The sequence below is a fragment of the Lygodium microphyllum genome, chromosome 28, assembly GCF_053477565.2.
Source record: "Lygodium microphyllum isolate KBCC chromosome 28, Lygodium_microphyllum_v1.1.10, whole genome shotgun sequence".
Taxonomy (NCBI): Eukaryota; Viridiplantae; Streptophyta; class Polypodiopsida; order Schizaeales; family Lygodiaceae; genus Lygodium; species Lygodium microphyllum.
The window spans coordinates 90,109,483-90,126,469 of record NC_141162.1 but is presented as its reverse complement, the minus strand read 5'-3'; the positions used below and the strand labels follow the sequence as shown (position 1 = coordinate 90,126,469).

Here is a 16,987-nt window from a genome sequence, read left to right as displayed (position 1 = left end):
AGGGATGGAGAGAATTTGCTACTTTCTTGGGAAGAACCCCTCTCAACCTCCATGGAGTGGCACTACCACTATTGAAGGGGATTGATGTTGGATTTGGAATGGATAATGGATTTAGCTTTCGTGTGGGTAGAATGCTGTTAGCTATGGATTGTTTGATTATGGGTGTGAGTCTAAGATCATTAGCCTTTGAGGAAAAATTGTTATCTATGTGGCCAAGTTTTTGGAAAAATGTGCAATGCCTATTAGACAAGTGATACGGGAAGGCCTTTATGGGCTTTATCACTCCCATTTTCCTTCAAGAAAGGAGGCATATCATTGGCTCAGAATCGTGATCCATGTTTATGATCAACGGGAGAGGATGATACCAAGTCTAAGTGTCTAGCTGATTCCTCTCCACTCCCTATTTCCTTGAATAAAGAAGGTGCCTCATTAGCACAAGAGGGGGATCCTTGCTTTTCAGCAACTAGGGAGAGGTGCAATGTCATAGAGGGGGATATCCCACACAATGAAACCAAAGAACAGTGAGACTTGCTTGATGGTGCATAGTGTGCAGGTGTCACCCTAACAAACAAAGCACTAGCGTGCAAAGTGGTACACCTCTCAATAGCTAATGATGGCATAAAGCCTGAATGTGGATAAAAAATAATATATTATGTACTAACACAAGATACTATATGGTGGGTCTAAATGAGGGTATGAAATTCAACATAGATGAATCTAAATGTGTACTTAAAGTGGAAGGGAAGAGTGGAAATTGTGAGTGTGAAGCACCAAACTTATACTTAAATTTCCTGTTGATGGTGGGCTGCAGTCAATCAACCATTCATAGTAGGGCAGCATTAAAATTCAGCCAATTTTGGTGATGAAACTCTGAAATCTCTCTGTCTAGCTTCCTCTCTATTCTCTTAGCCATTCACACCTTCCCTCAAGAGATCTCAGAAAAATTCAGTCCTGAGAGGGTGCAGCTGAAGAATTTCTGCTGCTAAACCTTAATTTACAATAGAAATTAGGGTTTACCAACCACCGTGGGAAGAGTTCTCAGAAAGTACTAGAAATTCAACATGCTAAAATTTAGGGATTTCACAAATTTCAAGAGGTCACCCAGCCAACATTAAGTTTGGGGCAGAATTTGTCTTTCAAGGAGCAAATTGAAGGTCAATCCCCAAGCAAACCAAGGGGCAAATTGGTTTGAGCGCTTGCTGGTTGCTATGGATAGCAAGATGTATTGAAGAGTGAAGGAGATTAGGCTAGATCTCAATGTACTTCAACCTTTAGCAATACAAGTTAAAGAAATACCGCAAAAGAAGCAAATTTTGGGGCCAATTGTGTCCAATGTCCAAGATTATTTAGTTATATTTGCATTTTTAGTTTACGTGAATTTCATTCTCGTAGTAAGTAGTGCTTAATAAAGTTTTTCACCACCCTATCCAAGAAGGAAGGCTGGTTTCAACTTGCCTTGACCAACATTGATACCATGAGTTCCAAACACACCCATGTTAGCAAATGCATTGCCACATATATCACTTTGTGCCCCACGCATCATGCCAACATTATTATACATAGGATATGAGCCCATTTGGCTCTATCGCTAGGAGGTGAGTTTGATGTCCTATCCCTTATATTTGTGAATGTGGCTAGTGTAGTGCCTTGTGTGTAGGTTGGATCCTAGAGGGGGGGGGGGTGTTTTCGGAAGGATAGGAGGGTGCCAAGTGAGAGGGATGGCGTGGGGCCCAGATGGGGAAAAAGGCAAGAAATGGGTCCCAAGTATGGGGGCTGGTGTTTAAGGAGGGAGGGAAAAAGGCGTCTATGAGAGCAAATTGGAGGTGGTCCATGCTTGACCCCATATTCTATGAGCCACTACTTCACTGGTGCATACCATGAATTCTTGTGTCATGCATGTGCTAGCTGCTTGGAGGGTTTGAAAGCTCTCCTAGGTAGTTTGTTTGGTGCATGTTGCATGTCCTATGTATGATGCTAATGGTTTGGAAGAGAGCCTCCATCATCATGGGGGGTGCAACAAACTCTACCCCAATGATCTCATGTAGTATTGATGATATGCTACTGATCATTCGTGAGAGCATGATAGTCTATGATCTCTTAATCTGTGTCCATGAATATGTATCCAGGATAGGGGTGTAGACACGTACTACTGTGACCAATGTGTCAAATAGCCATCTCTATGTGCGGGGCTCATGGAAGTGCATCTGGTCTGTCAACAAATGTAGTAAATGTGATCCCCAAGTAGACATATGAATCCACGACCTCCACCTATCTAACTCTTAGAGTGAAGACCGATCTCCTCCCAACTAGGATTGATGTGTGGAAGATCAAGATCTTGGTTTGCCAAGATCTCCTCTCTACTAGGGCTGATGTGCGGAAGTGTGTGTTGTAGTCCTCTATCTCATCAATGGAGAGTCCAAAAGGTTTGTAAGGGAAAGATGGTATCCTTGCTTCACATCAATGGTACTAGAGACTACAATTGAAAATCCTCTTAGGCACCTGACTCATCCTATCGGGACTGTATCAAAAGCCTTGCAAAAATTCACAAAGCAACAGAAAAGTCTCTTAGTCTTGGCTTTCACCTACTCAACCATGGCCCTTAGAGTGAAGATATGGTCAAGTGTAGAGAACCCCTATCTGAATCCAACTTGTCTTGCAACTTTGAATCTCCGTGTCTCTATATAGGTGCTTAGTTCTACCTCCATCATTGCTCAATATATCTTGGCCAAAGTGTGGCCCACCATGATGGTCTCGTAATTACCTAGATCTAGGGGATCTCCAAACTTTGTAGACAGGCACAATGGTATGCATGGTCAACTCATGAGAAAGCCTTCTACTAGTGCCTTGTTAAACATGAAGGCAAGGAGAGGAGACAAAAAGTCCACTACATAAATGAAGTGCTTGCCTTGTCCACATGTATGATCCATCAATTGTGCATGTGTAGGTGCTCGATCAATATACTCACCATATCTTGTGTGAAGGAGGTGGATGTGGTAGGGCAAGGCTCTAAAGAGTGTGGAATTGGCGACCAGTGTGGTACATCATATAGCCCCTTTGCATAGGAGTGTCATTTTCTTAGGTCTTTGATGAATGTGTTGTGAAGAAAACTACTAGGGTTTGCACCGAGGACACATAGAGTATACGACCATGACAGAAACACAAAGAGACAAACACAAACATAGACGGAAAAACTCAAACCCTAAACGCAAAACTCAAAACTCAAACCCTAAATGCAAAACTCAAAAACCCAAAGCCTAAACGCAAAACTCAAAACTCAAACACAAATAGAAGAAGGGGGAGAGAGAACACAACTCTGAAGTGAATGAATGCTGTAAATGAATGTAAGAGTATACAGTGTGCTCAAGGGCAGAGCAATGTCGGAGTGTGACGTTCACTGGAGACGGATCTCAAGTCTGTGACCACCAGTTGGAGTATAGAAGTGCTGAATAGTGAATGGCAGCAGGCTGATCACCAAAATGCAGTAGTCTGGAGGCTGGAAACTGGTAAACGCAACAGTGTACCGCCGATCAGAGGTTGGAAACTATGCACAATCTGTTGTAAACAGCAGGCTAAAACAGTGTCTGATGTGGTTGGTGATGATTGGATGATCAGATCGTAGCAGATGATGATGTCGTTAGTAGCTGACGTCAGCATGGATAAAGGCGCCAGCAGCAGGAGCAAACACGGATGGAGTGGCAACAACCTTGAGGGCTGGATAGCCACGTGGAGGGAGGCTGATGGCTGAAATCTACACATGGAGTGAGAAACCTGCACAGATGGAATAAGGCTGAATGGGGGCAGCTTGTCTATTTATAGATGTGGAAGGGCACCCCAAAAATTAGGGTTTCCACTGAACTCTCTCGTAGCAATCTCGAGGGTTGGACAGCCACGTGGGAGGAGGTTGATGGTTGAAATTTGCATGTGGAGTGAGAAACCTGCACAGACGGAATAAGGCTGAATGGGGGCAGCTTGTCTATTTATAGATGTGGAAGGGCGGCCCAAAAATTAGGGTTTCCATTGAACTCTCTCGAACCGCTCCCCGTTTTAGGGTTTCCACTGAACTCTCTCGAACCGCTTCAAGTTTTAGGGATTTTACTCTAAAAGAGCATTTTTTTAGTATGTTTTGGGGCTGTTTAAGAGACTAATCAGCAAGTAATGCATATTTTAGCTCAACATGTGGGACAACTTAGCTCTCATAATTTGTACCATGTTGTGGCTACATCTCTCCTCATAAATAGGTAGTATAGATCTCAATATTGCACTTGCTCACAGGCTTGCCATTTACAATGAGTAACGTACTCATCTCCCTCCAAGCCGCCCCTTCTACCCTAGCCCTCTATGGGTCTAAAGGTGTTTGTAAAGCTCCTTGCATGCATCATCGTACCATTGGTTCTAGGACATGGTCCTAGGCCAAGTGCAACCCACAATGTGTGTAGAGTATAGGAAGCTCTAGAGGGTGGAAATAGGCTAAGAGGTGAGTATCCCTAGGGGAACACTGTCCTCAAACTAGTTGAGACCATTATATACATGACAAGATATGTCAGCTAGCTTATGTGTGAAATGGAAGGTGGTGGGCTAGGTGTGGTTAATGGTTGGCTGTGGTTATGGGATGATGGATATGGTGAGAGAGAAGTAGTTATGGTCTGCTCCACTCGGGAAGGAGGCATAGTCAAGGATTTAATTAGCTCCATGCCTAGGACATAGTCTACTGTGTTGGAACCAATGAGATAGAAACATGTCAATGCTCCAAATCTAGGCCACTTGCTCATCCCATTGCACATAACAAGATGATTGCAACCCCAACCCTATCAAACACTAAACATAGTGTGTGCTATCTCCTCTAGTGTCAATTGATACCTTGTCTATGCATACATCCTCTACATCCATCACCTATAGTCACTCTAGGTCTTCAAGATCATACACGTCACACTATATACTTTGTGTCTTGGTGTTACAACCCAAAGTAGTGTATGATTTCAATGGATAGATCTCTGAATGGTGACTCTCCATCTACAACTCCATCTCCCTCTCACTCCTATTGTTGTATCTCCCTAGTGGCATATCTCGATCCTCTTAGAAAGTAAGTAACATGGGGTGATGTATAGTATCCAATCTTGTGAGATGTCCATCTTGATCCACATGCATCAAGTGTCAAGATCACATGCCATGATGCATACTCGGTTAAGTAGCTCCTATTTGATCAATACTATTGCCACTCCAAATCCTCGTGGTACCTTGATGTCTTGTCTTGCCCCTACATGTGAACTCCTAAACGTATCCCTGCACTCTATATATCTGTGTGTGTGGATGTTGGAGAGAGAGAGAGAGAGAGAGAGAGAGAGAGAGAGAGAGAGAGAGAGTGGGGGAATGTGTTGAAAAAAAAAAAAAAAGAGAGAGAGAGAGAGATCTATTAATATCTCTAGAAGGACAAGATGGCCTATGAGACTATAACCAATACAACTGGTATCTTCATCTCTTATTAGACTAAAAAAACAAAATTATGTCTAGATCTATATGATAAAATGAAATGAAAAATTAAAAATAAGAAAAGAGTATAGAGTATCTCCCTCTCAGTCTATGGAATCCACCAAAACTCTGCCAGCTATCTCTGACTGATTCAGCATGGTAATCTTTGTCTGTAGTAAGCAATTGTGGCACGAATGTGCCGCATATGAGCATTGTTGAGAGTCAAGCTCATGAACCTTTGGTATTGGGTTGATTACCTTAGTTGAATAAGGTTTGGGTCACACTGACTCAACCATGGTGGCATGAATGTGCCACATATGAGAGTCAAGCTCATGAACCTTTGGTTTTGGGTTGATTACCTTAGTTGAATAAGGTTTGGGTCACACTGACTCAACCATGGTTACATCTAGGTTACTCTACTTCTCTATGGTTTGGTTGTATGAACATAGTAAGTGTATGGAAGATAATGAAAGTTGAATGGAGAGCATGGCTACTCTCCTTCTAGCCTGACCTTTGTCCCTCTCCCTCTCTCTGATTTCTTTCATGGTATCAGAGCTATTTGAAGAGACTAATAACAATGAGTGCTTTGCATCTTTTACTAAAGAAAGTCTTCCTTTGTGCACAACCATGACAACACAAAAAATCGGGAGCATCCTATGCTATTGATACTGAAGTTTGTGATTGCCTAAAGAATCTCCGGAGTCCACTTTGAGATGAAGACCCCAGAACAAGTTTGGAGATGCTAAGGGTTTAGACTTGCTGCAGCACTCCATCTTTAACAGAATCACTCTCAATACAGAAGACCTGTGGTTCTACCTCCTTTTTTTTCCGTAGATTTTTCTATACTTCTGTATCAATTTCTTAGTTGCTGCAACATGTTGGTGTTTGGCTTGTTTCCTTCTTTCTTCATTCGCCTTATCGAAAGGGAAGTGCCCTAGTGGAGTCTGGATGAAGCGTAGTGGAGGCTGTACATGTAGAACGTACACGGTACCACCAACAGGGACCATTTTGTCTAATGCCCACTTGAGCGCTTGAACGCTGCTGTGATGTTTGTCGACTGCGATAGCGACCTTGGGTTCCAAGCACGATAAATTCTCTCCCTCTTGTTCTGCGACTTTAGTTCCATCAAACATTGATGTGTTTGAGCAGGATCGATGTCACAATCATTTTGTTTCTTCTTCTGCCACTATGCCTTCAGATCAAAGGCTAAAAAAAAATAGACAGGGAGAGAATCGTGATTGCCTCTTGAAAGGAGAGAGGCGGGGGTGATTGTTTTTGCAAAGTTGAAAACTTTAGAATGGCAAACACAAGAGAGAAGGATACTATCACCTAGATAGTAGGTGAGAAGCTGGACTACAACAACTTTGTTTTATGAAAGTTCAGGATGTCAAACTTCTTAATTGAAAGAGGCTATTGGGATTTGGTCACAGGTCTTGAAGATGACCCCAAGCTACCGGACGATAGACCTCCAACACAAGATCAATTGAAGATACATAAGACATGGTTGGAAAAGGATAGCAAGGTCTTGCATTGACTGTCCTTATGCGTGTTAGATACAAAAGCTATGCAAATTGCAAATTGTACATCACCAAAAGTTGCTTGGGACTTGTTAATGAAGAATTATGGCCATGTCACTCATGCAAGAAAGACACACTTGAAGCAAAAATTCAGCCACATATCCAGGAATGGAAGGTCTATTGAAGACTATGTGAGTGAGATTAGAACCATTGCAGAGCGACTAGGCTCAATTGGAGCTGAAGTTTGAGGACGATGATTTGGTGGCCACTACCCTCCATGGTCTTGGAGAGGAATACAAGCAGTTTGACACTTCCATATCAGTGCGTTAGGGGGTAGCCTGACTCTGAGGAACTTGTGGCACTTCTTTTGCATGAAGAAGTAAAGCTTGGATTCAATACAAGTTCCAGTGGATCTAAGAACAATAGGGACAATGTCTTCTACTCAAATCAAAGGGGTAGAGGTGAAAGAGGAAGGTCAACTTTAGAGGAAGAGGGGCTGGAAATGCATATGCAGCCCGTGGACAGCAAGGTAGTGGATGGTAAAATAGGCAACCTCAAGCAAATACAGGTGCCTCTAATGCTCATGAAGAGGGGGTTACTCATCTAGAGGAAGAGGTACTTGGCAGCAGCCCCAAATGAGCCATGGACAACAATCAAATATAGGAAAGGATTGTCATTATTGTGGCAAATATGGGCATGTAGCTAAAGATTGCTACAAGAAGCAGAATGATCAGAGAGCAAAAGTAAGGCAACATGGTAATTATGCCTCTTCTAGTGGTATACAGAAGGATGACAGGTTGTTTGCTATGCAACATGTGAAGGGGTTGCCTACACAAGGCAGAACAGATGATGTATGGTGTATAGACTCGGGGGCATCTAACCACATGACTCCTCATGGAGAGTGGTTTGACACATTGGTAGAAGGTGCTCATGGATATGTTTGCACAGGGGATGATACACAGCATGACATTAAGCATACAGGTACCATTCCCTTGATGATGCAAGGTGACAAGAAAAAGAGTCTATATGATGTGTTACATATACCCTCCATTACCAAAAACTTGCTTTCTGTGGGACAAATGGTTGAATAAAATTTACAAGTCAGATTCAATAGAGATGGATGCTACATTGAAGAGTATGGTCAAGGATACAAACTCATTGCTAAAGACAAAAGAAATGGCAAGATGTTTACATTGGATACAAAAATTCCAGTCTTGAATGCTGTTATGTATTCATATAACAATGTTGTAATAAGGAACATTGAGATATGGTATAAAAGGATTGATTATGTAAATGTTCAAAAGCTGAAAAATATGCAACATAAGCAAGTTGTACTTGGACTCCCTAAGTTCAAGCATGTGGAATTGGGACATGTATTTCAATCATGTCAATTTGGGAAGCAATCAAAGCTTCCATTTATGAGGCATGTAAGCACCACTAATAGACCATTACAGATTGTACATGTTGATGTATGAGAACCCTCACAAAACATATCTCTTGGGGGATCATGCTACTATGTGTCATTCATATAGATGACTATAGTAGGTACACATGGTTGTATGTGCTGAAGCACAAGAGTGGTGTCATGGATGCTTTTCAAGACTTCAAGAGACATGTGGAGAAAGAATTGGCTTGTTATATCTCATGCTTGAGACTTGATAGTGGTGGAGAATATCTCTAAAGACTTTGGTCACTTCTTGGTAGCCCATGGGATAAAGAGGCAATTGACATGTAGGTACACATCACAACAAAATGGTATGATAGAAAGGAAAAACGGGGTGATCATGGAATCGGATAGAGCCATGTTGAATGAGAAGAGCCTACCAAATGCATATTGGGTAGAGGCTGTAATGACAGCTGTGTATATCATGAATCGTACACCAACAACAGGGATACATGAGGTGACTCCTCATGAGAGGCTTTATGGGATAAAGCTTGACATTAGCCATCTTAAGGCCTTTGGATGTTTGGTATATGTACATATTCCAGATGAGAAGAGGAAGAAGCCTGACCCAAAGGCAGAAAAGGCCATCTTTATTGGGTATACACAAGATAGAAAGGGTTACAAATGCTACAATCCTTCTACTTATGAGACATTGATCTCAAGAGATGTAATATTTGATGAGCTGAATTCATGGCATGAGAAGAAGACCATCTTGATAGATGATGATGATGTTTGTTAAGAGACTTATATACATGTAGGTACAAATGAGAGTGCAAAAATTTTTGGGCCTTCTAAAGATGCTACTACATCAGTTAGTCCTTGGACAAGTAGATTGAGGACTTAAGTATCTTTATCCACTAACATGGATATGTTAGTGAGGGGGAGAAATGTGGATAAAGGAAAAGGAAAACTTGATGATGTTGCAGGGCCACTCACTTCTGGTTATGATTCACCTGGCACTGACAGCTTGGATAGTGAGTTTGGTGTTTCATCAGTTGTGACTCTTGGTGTGAGACATAGATATGTATCACCTCATGAGAGAGAAGAGTCTCATACTGCACCTCAGTTGAGGAGATCAGAAAGAGTCAGAAAGCATTTAGATAGGCTTACATACAGTGGCTACACAGTGAGGCACTATGCATATATGGCAAAAGTCACTAGCTTCAAGGAACCCACAAAGTTTTCTGAAGCTATTTTGGATGATCATTGGTGTAAGGCAATGGATGAGGAATATTCAACATTGGCTGAAAATGACACTTGGGATTTGGTTAATTTGTCTGAAGGAAAAATGCCTATTGGTTGCAAATGGGTATACAAGGTGAAGTGCAAATCAGATGGCACATTGGAAAGATACAAGGCAAGACTTGTGGCAAAAGGGTATGCACAACAATATGGCCTTGATTATGAGGAGACATTTAGCCCCGTTGCTAAAATGACAACCGTGAGAGAACAGCAATTGCATTGGCAGAATCTAGAGGATGGAGTATGTATCAGATGGATGTGAAGAATGCTTTCCTCAATGGTGATTTGGTTGAGGAAGTATACATGGATCAGCCCGAGAGCTATGTACAGCCTGGTTTTCCTACACGTGTGCTAGATTGAAGAAATCATTGTATGGGTTGAAGCAAGCACCTAGAGCTTGGAATGCTAAGATAAGTGCATGTTTATAGAAGCTTGGTTCACTATGGGCAAGGCTGATCATAGCCTATTCACAAAGAAGACAAGGGCTAGCTATGCGATATTAGTCATCTATGTGGATGGCTTGATCATTATAGGTGATGATGCCATGGGAATCGGAGAGATCAAGGAAATGTTACATACTAAATTTCAGGTTAAAGATTTGGGTGAACTGAAATATTTCCTTGGGATTGAGGTTGTTTCTACACCTCATGGTACTTGGTTATTGCAAAAGCAATATGCAAAAGACATGTTAACCAAGTATGGTATGTTGGATCACAAGCCTTTGAGCATTCCATTGGAGCAAAATGTTAAGCTACTTGCAGATGTTGGGCATGAGATTGAGAATGTCACTATGTATGGTGGGTAGCCTAATTTACCTTACCATTACTAGACCGGACCTTAACTATTCAGTTGGACTGATTAGCCAATTCATGCAGAAGCCTAGGAAGGCTCGCTTGGATGCAGTGAGGAGGATCTTGAGATATATGAAGGCTACATCAAATTATGGTCTATTTTATGAGCATGGTACGCCTTTGGAGCTTACAGGATATACAGATGCTAACTAGGCAGGAAGTTCCTATGATAGGAGATCTACTAGTGGGTATGCATTTTCCCATGGTAGTAGTATGGTCAGCTGGAGTAGTAAGAAGCAACCTACAGTTGCACTCTCTAGTACTGAGGCAGAGTATAGAGGTGCTGCACTTGCTGCATGTGAGGCAGCATGGCTCATGAAGCTTATTGATGATTTGGGCATGGAGGAAGTTAGGCTTGTCACACTCTATTGTGACAACATGAGTAGTGTGGTCCTAGCCAGTAATCTTGTCTATCATGCTAGAACTAAGCACATTGAGGTACATTATCACTTTACCAGAGAAAAAGTGATTGCAGGTGACATTGATTTGGTCCATGTGAGGACAGAAGACCAAGTTGTAGATATCTTTACCAAGTCATTAGGTAAAGATAAGTTTGTGCATTTCAGAGAGCTACTTGGAGCGAAGTACTACACTTGAGCTTGATGGGGAGTGTTGAGAGTCAAGCTCATGAACCTTTGGTTTTGGGTTGATTATCTTAGTTGAATAAGGTTTGGGTCACACTGACTCAACCATGGTTACATCTAGGTTACTCTACTTCTGTATGGTTTGGTTGTATGAACACAGTAAGTGTATGGAAGATAATGAAAGTTGAATGGAGAGTATGGTTGCTCTCCTTCTAGCTTGACCTTTGTCCCTCTCTCTCTCTCTCTCTCTCTCAAGCATGCCTACATTGCCGAGTAGGTATCCTAGGGCATCGTGCTCTGCATAATGCTGTAGCTCTATCTACAGTGATGCCACTTGATGATGTCCCTCAATGGCGCCTGTCAGTAGGAGATGTAGTGTCTAAGGTAGCAGTGGTTGGGGGGTTAGCTATACTGAAAAAGTTTGTAACTACTCTCTGGAGGAGGGGTGGACATGGCTGGGATTGGCGTAACAATGCTACTCTGCGCTGTTGGAGCTTCAATAAAAAAAGACCTAGACAACTTTGGTCCTCATAGTCCATCACCTGTCTCAATGGTCCAAAGCCCTTCTTAAAGAGGCAGTGGTAGTGGCCTCGAATACCATAGTATATAGTAAATCTACAAATCTAGTGTTCCTCTGTCTCTAGCTCCCATTCACAAAGTTGGCATATCCTCTTGTTTGCTGCAATATGACTCCATCGACCTGTCTCAATGCTAATGATGAGGTGCAGATCTGTCTAATAGCAACTCAAAGAAACCCATGAGAGAGTCTGTCTCCACTTTAGTGATGTACGATCTAATCACTCTATCCAACTCTAAACGGCTAAGACTCAAAGTGGGACAATCAAGGCTATAATCAAACGGTGGCAATCTGTCTATAATCATGCCATGCAGGTTCAACCACATGCTCATATGTGTGTACCAACACTGTCTATCTCCCTCTGCTGCAAGCTATCTTGAAGACTCCAAAGCTAGCCTAGGGTATTGGTCTTTAGGTAGCTTCCATATCCTTTGGAGGAAAGTGATTGCCTGGAATAGTGCCTCCACTATCATAGGTGCTACGCCCAACTCTGCTTGGATGATCTCTTGTGGTACTGAGGCTTTTGCCCTTATCATACGTGCTGTCATCATGACCAACGGTCTCTCCAAATGTTCCCAGCCATCATAATGTTGTGCTTTAGGTCCGTTACAATCCATGAGAGGCATTTGTCTAGTATGATAAAGGCTTGGGCCCCAAATGGCTGCTCCATAGAGTAGTGTGGGCATAACTAAAGTGTCAAAGAGCCACAATTTGGTACGGGGCTCCTGGAACTGTAAGTGTGCACATTGTCGCTCTAGAGTGTCCAAAGCTACATATGCTTGTGCAAGCCTAGCCTCTGAAGTCTCCTTCCATGAAAACTGTGGCCCTTTGAAAGTGACCTTGAGGTATACACATTGTCTAACCATTTCCACAAACTAACCGTCATACATAAAGTGATGCTTTGAGCGTGTCACCCAAGCTGTTGATGTGTTAAAGACCATAATTTTAGTCTTTTCAAGATTAACCTTGAGGCCTTTCTCTTCACAAAACACATGCAATGCATCCAGATGTCGCTGAAGCCCCTCAAGTGAATTTGAGATGAGCACAATATCATCTGTATATAGCAAAATTGGTATCAATACCTTGCCAAGCTTCCATACCACCCCATCTTTGTATGTAATCTGAAATCTCGTCAATGTATAATCCAAACAGTAAGGGAGAGAGCGGACAACCTTGCTTTACACCAATCGTGCTAAGACATTGAGTTTGTTGTGCCTCTAGGCACTTGTACTCTACCTATCACTGTCTCATACAATGTATAAATACACCACTGCATATCCGTTGGGACCTCAATGGTTTACAACCTTTGCATGAGTCTTGCATATGCTACCGTATCAAAAGCTTTGTGGAAATCCATGAAAAAACAATAGATTTTTTGCCTTCGTGATCATCCCTCCTCAATCAAGGCCCTCAGTGTGATATATGGTCTAATGTATTGTATCCTTGGCGGAAGCCATCTTGTCTTGCAGACCATATCCCCTTCGTTTCAGCCCACCAACTCAACTCATGCTCCACAATAGAGGCATATATCTTCGCTAGCATATGGCCAATCATAATAGTGTGGTAATTGTTAGTGACCAATGGATCTCCGCTCTTAAAAATCGGCACTATTGTGTAGTCACACCAACTTGCTAGAAACCCCTCACATACAACTCTATTGAAGATATTTGACAAGATAGGGGCCAATGCATAGCATGCATGTGCAAAATGTTCTGCCACAAGGCCATCTTGATCATGTGCTCTCCCATTCTTTAACCTCCAAATGGCATACCTCACCATTTTTTCCATAAAGAATCCACATTGTGTTGGCCTAGAGTTTGATGGACAGGGAATTTGCTCTTGTGATGGAACATCATACAGTGCACTAGCATGTTCATGCCATACCGTAGGTGATGTCAACTGAATTGGGGGTTTTCTAATATGAAATTTCCTCCACGCCTTCTTGCTGTCCCTGCCCAAAAAGAGCTGATACATCTGAGACTCAGTTTGGCTAGATAATCCCTCTTCTTTTTCTGCACCAGACCATGGAAGTTATTCCTTGCATGCTTGTGTGTGCATGCCCCTAATGTAATATCCCTCTGCAGGTCTATTTGCACTCATCATCATACCAAGCATTTTGAGAGTCAATGTATCTGCGTGGTGCAGTAGAGCCCATCTTGCATGGGAATGCCTCTATAGCTGCTGTATGTAAAACCTTCGCTAGAGATTTAGTGACATCCTCCAGTGGTTCATACTAGTCTAGCTGGCTTAAGCCATCTCGTATTGCATCACTATCGATATGTGAAGTTTGCATAGTGCGAAAATGTGTGTACCTATGTGTATGTTTCTTGTATTTGACAACATGCTGGGATGAATTTTAGGATTGTATGGTTAGCTGCTATACCGATTGGCTTGTCAGATATCTCAAAATGCTTAATTTTTGGAATTAATGCTGGCGACCCCATTATATAGTCCACAATGTTGTCAGCATGAGGATCCGATCTCTTTTGTCACTTAGATCACCTACCCTCCAGGCATTTTAGCACAAAGTGTTTTAGCATCCTCTAGAGGGGTTGTTTTTTCAGCCCATCTCACCACATGAACACATAATGCACGGAGTTTCCTTTTTGCTTCCTCTTCTAGTGTTGTGTTCATCATTTCTACTTTGTTCTGAGGCATCCCTTTGTTTCTTTTGACTATCTCAATCCATTGTGCATTTTCTTTCATTGTATGCTCGACATTTTCTACTTTCTTCTGAGCTCCCTCTATCACATTCGCCCATGTGTGCATGTCCTTTTTTAAAATTTCCACCTCTTTCTTTAATTCCGGTGCAACTGGCATTGCTGTTTGTGCATCCGTGATTGACTTGTGTGTCGCTAATTCTTTCTTACATACCTCTAACTACCTTTTCAGTTCAGCAATCTCCATATCCTTGGCTGCTAGGCCTGCATTTGTGTCAGATTTCAATGCATCCATATCTACTTTCCAGGCATCACTTACTTTGTTCAAGTTATCTGTTATATCAACCTGCAAGTCAGCCTTGATTTCTTTGTATTTTGCATCATCCAAGCCATTAATGAATGCTTTCTTGTTTGCATCTATAGCATCACTCAGCTCCCTTTTGAATGTCTCCTGCAATTTATCATATATATCTTTTTGCTTTGTATCCATGTCATTCATCACTTTTTGTTGCATGCTGCCCCACACCTTTATACACACTTTTAGGTTTGCATCCATTTTAGCATTTAATTCATTTCCCCATGTTTCATGCATTGCATTCATGTCACTTGTTACCTTGTCAATCATTGGTATACATATTGCTGCAATCTCAACTCTTATGAGGGCTTTCACGTCATCCAAACTATTTGTTGCAATCAGCCTTTGGATCTTCGTCCATCGCTTGGCACTTGTGGGAGTGGCATTTTCACGAGCTCTCCTTCTGTTCTGTCTATAGTAAAACTTTTCATCTTTAGTTGGAGTCTTGTACCTCCCCTCTGATGCAGTGCCTCCTGTGGTCAGCCCAATTGTTTGTGTGCTAAGTTTAGTCTCATAGCCATTGGTTTCTCTTTCAATAGTCTTTGCCATCTAGCAATTTAAGACATCCACTCAATGCCAAGAAAGCATGCCCTTCTACCTGTTTGACTAAAGGAGCAACCGCCTGTTGGGAATAGTCTCACTGTTGTGCTAGGACCAAGCTCAGTGTCAGTCAGTCAGTGCACTGATCATGACAGGTATCTGTGTCAATACCCAAAACAATCAGATCAGTCACTGTCACATCAACACATTCACATCAGTTAGAGCCTCCCCATCAGTTAGAGCCATCATTGTCAATCAGAGCCATCACTGTTAGTACCCCCCGTCAATCAAAGCCGTCACTGTCATGTTAGTACATTCACGTCATCATTCACGTGTCAATGCATTAGTTGCGTCGTCAGGTACATTCACATTAGCATTCATGCTCAGGGACATTCACGTCAAACATCAGTGTCAAGTACATTCATGTTAGGTACATTCACGTCAGACATCAGACGTCAAAGAGAGAGAGAGAGAGAGAGAGAGAGAGAGAGAGAGAGAGAGAGAGAGAGAGAGAGAGAGAGAGAGAGAGAGAGAGAGAGAGTAGTATATTATTAACGTCTCTAAAAGGCCAATGTGGCCTATGAGACCAAAGCAGTACATACAATGATGGTGTGTTTCTCATCTGGAATGAGAAAAAGATGAAAAACATGCCTATAAGACTGAAAAAGAATGAAATAGTGTCCTATAAAAGGGAAACATGTCAGTGATCTGAAAGTGAGAGTAGAAAAAGGAAAACTCTCCATCAATGATATGTTTGTTCTCTAGGGAGGTGTATCTCTGCATGGCTGAGGCGTCTTGGCATCTGTCTCCTGTGGCGCTCAATGATGGCTTTAATTTGTCTATGGTGTGGATGTCTAGGCCTTCGTCCGGGTGGACGTGGGCGCCTAGACTGGCTAAGTGCCACTGCTCTATCGAAAGGGGCACCTACAGAAGATGAGGTCCAATGATGATGTACTCCTGTAGGCTGTGTGGCAGTAGTAGTGGTATCTACCATACTCTGTCATGTATCAGTGAAAAAGTCAGTGACTGCTCTCTGTCTATGTGAGCCGAGCTGTGGGGGCCTTCTACTCCGTAGAATTGTTGCTCTGCGCCTCTGGAACTCCTAGAGGAAAAATCCCAAGCATCTCTGATCCTCAAACTGCATGATCCATCTCAGGGGTCCAAAACCCTCTCGAAACAGACAATGGTATCTACCTCGTATGTCATAATATACAGTGCATCGGCAGATGTAGTGTTCCTCTGTCTCTGGCTCTCCGTCGCATAGTGGGCATATGCGTCCTTCTGTCTATATACCCTCCCATCTGCATGTCTCAATCCTCAGGTGGTGGGATGAGGTGCGGATCTGACCAATAACTGTGCGTAGTCCATGAGGCAGCTGTGTGTCCATGTAATTGGGTCGGGTGATGAAACCATCCTCAGATACCTAAAGGAAGTGGGTCTAGTAGTGTGCCATCCTTGTGCCATGGGGGGAGGGGGGTCGGATCCAAGTCTTCTTCGTATCTAACTTCAGTATGTCTGCTCTGATCACATGGTTTAGCTCTGATCGGCTTAGGTCAAGTGTAGGGCAATCCAGGCTCTAGTCAAAGGGGGGTAGTCTGTCAATCTGCAGCCCATGTAGACTCATCCATGTACTCATCTGAGCATACCAACAGTGTCTGTCACCGTCTGCTCCTAGTTGTCTAGAAGAGGCCAGGGCTAGCCCTGGGTATCTATCTTGGGGGAGCTCCCATAGTCTATGTATGAAAGTCACT

At 42.6% G+C, this 16,987-nt stretch overlaps 1 protein-coding gene across 1 annotated transcript in view; it reads right to left on the bottom strand.

Annotated features, from left to right (window-relative positions):
- Positions 1-16,987, bottom strand: part of LOC148011744 (alpha-amylase-like) — a 108,441-nt gene that overhangs the window by 11,599 nt on the left and 79,855 nt on the right. The gene's annotated exons all lie outside the window — the stretch shown is intronic.